The sequence below is a fragment of the Carettochelys insculpta genome, chromosome 1 (assembly GCF_033958435.1).
Source record: "Carettochelys insculpta isolate YL-2023 chromosome 1, ASM3395843v1, whole genome shotgun sequence".
Lineage (NCBI taxonomy): Eukaryota > Metazoa > Chordata > Testudines > Carettochelyidae > Carettochelys > Carettochelys insculpta.
The window spans coordinates 245,320,640-245,323,257 of NC_134137.1; positions in this window are offsets into that span (position 1 = coordinate 245,320,640).

Consider the following 2,618-nt stretch of genomic DNA (forward strand, 5'->3'; position numbering starts at 1 on the left):
TTGAAAAATACAAGTTTTTTCTAAAATAGGAAGGTTCTCACTATGAAGTTACAAATGCAGTTAGGTTAAATATAAATACAAGTTGTGGCTTCATTTAAAAAAAACAAAAACAAAAAAAAACTATGTATGTATCAGAAGAGCTACTATTAGGGAAGGGACATTATTTTCTGTTTCCAAAATTTGTAGAAGACCACATTTTTCCTGAAAGGGAATCCAGAGCTTCCTCGTACCATGTTCTGAGTGTCCTGGAAACTGAAAAAAGCTAAACCCATATTGCATGGACATGTTTGCAATTCATTACCAAGCCACAAATGGGTATACTACTTCCCCTTCATGCTGTTCCTAGGGTACTGTTTTGGGGATTTTTCCTCTTTTGCATTTTTAGCAAACAGCCTGTACAGATTACAGATAAAATATTAATCATAACACTTAATGGCCAAATTGTGATCCCCTCACAATGAATAATTGCAGTCTGATACTTTATTTCTGGGTAAGGAGCACAGAACTATAGGATTCCAACACAGCAAATTTAAACAGACTAGTTTTCATGATCAGTATAAAACTGTATGACTATATCTAGTTCCTGAGCTAGAAAGTTTTTGACCATTTTGTAAATATGAATTAACATGAGCTATTAAAGGTGATAGCCCTTCAGTTTTAGCCCTAAAGTGGAAGAAATGCAAATAAAGCAGCAGTACTATCATTAGTGCTAGAACGCTAGATGTTTACTTTTTGGACAGTTATGATTTACTGTAGTTATAGCCTTAGAAATGTACTCAGGGTAATATGGACAGCTAGCCAAATGAAGATACTGAAAATCCACTGGCTGTTGTTGAGTGCCCATTAAAGACACCTAATTCACTTCTTAAAGTGTAAAAGGTAATGGTCAGTTAACTGATTATTAGTTTCTAAACTTCTATATACAGTTTTGCTATTGTACCAAAGTTGCTGTCAAGACCAATAACTTAGTTAAACCGACCAATGTTTTATTTTGCAAAATACACAAAGGCTGCAACTACCCTACTCTGGTTTTATGTTCATTTAACCTGAATATAAAGCCACTCATGTCCACACACCAGTTTTTTCCCCGCCACCAGGAGCTGACCGGACTTACATATATCTTAATTAATTCTCTCAGGGTACAGTCTAGAAATCACTAGGTATATCCCCTACACTGTCTAATCAGGAATAAGCACCCAGTTGATATTCAGTACACTATCCACACTGTGCATATCTAGATATTCTAGTGCAAGTGATATAACCTAGTTACAGTAGGTTTACCAAGTGGTGATCCTCCTCAAGAAAGCAGAAAAGTTCAGCTGTCAGCCTTTTACACAATAATAATATGGGTAGATATAGGCCATGTTTGGAATCGGTCCCTGTCATTTATAAGCTATTAAACATGGTTATGCCTACAATACTAGAGATTAACCACATACTAGCCTGTATCATTATCCATCAGAAGTCTGAACTCTCATCTTGGATGTCTTAACACACATGGCAAAACTGAACTCTCAAAGACTGACCGCAGCACCTCAATCGCCACGTAAGTATAGCTCAGCTCTCTGAAGAAATGAGTCTGCTTTGTACATAAGCTGACAAGCACAGTAAACAATAATGGTTTCTAGTTTATAATTTTTAAAATAGTACACATCAAAGAAGCAGAATACTCCAGTACACATTCAGACCGTTATTGCAATGCATGGTAGAAACAAAACTGCCTCCTCAGTAAACAAAGGGACATGGTGGATGAGGCCATCTGCTTTATTGAACCAGCTCTGTTGGTGAGAGATGGGTTTGAAGTTAGAGTGCTCTTCCCGCATTTGAAGTATGCTGTGTAAGCTTGAAAGTTTGTCTCTCACCACCAGAAGTTGGTCCAATAATCATGTTTCACTGAACTAGATACAAAGTCATCTTTATATCTGAAACATGCACATACTACTGCCAGTAGATTTCTGGCAGAGGAATATATGTTGAAAAACCACACACAGCAGATCTGCTTTTCATGTGCATACACTGAATTGTAAGATCTCACCCATACTACTATGTACATTTTTCACAGAGTAAATACATGGCACTACAGGAATGAAAGATGCTGTATGTTTCCTGTGGTGTTCACAGACCCAAGTTTCCAGTGCTACCTGTTTAAAAACAGTTCCAATTGATCTTAAGTTTAAATGTGTGCATGTGCAGTGGGAAGGCTGTTGATTATGTAGTCTCATTCTAGTTTTTCTGAAAGCAACACAAGTTAAATAGGGTATAGCTGAAGAACCAACTGAATGGATGAGTTGCTCCATTACTGGGGTGATAGGAGCCATAAAAGTATCAGTTTAATAAAATTTTACTGTAGTAATTTTAAACTGCTGTGTTTAAACAATCTCAACAGTAGAGAGTGCACACAGCAGCCTCAGAAGAATGGAAGCAAATGACTGCCTAGTCCACCTCCTGATAGCTGCCTGATGCTGATTAAAGACATACTATTTTGAGACTGTAGAATGTCATTTAAAGGAAAGATGAGAAAGGTGTTTGCTCTGTGGCAATGAAATGTTGGGGAAAAAAGTTTCACAAGACACTCCCCTGTCCAATAAAAATATGAAATCCAAGCCCTCACACTAGAG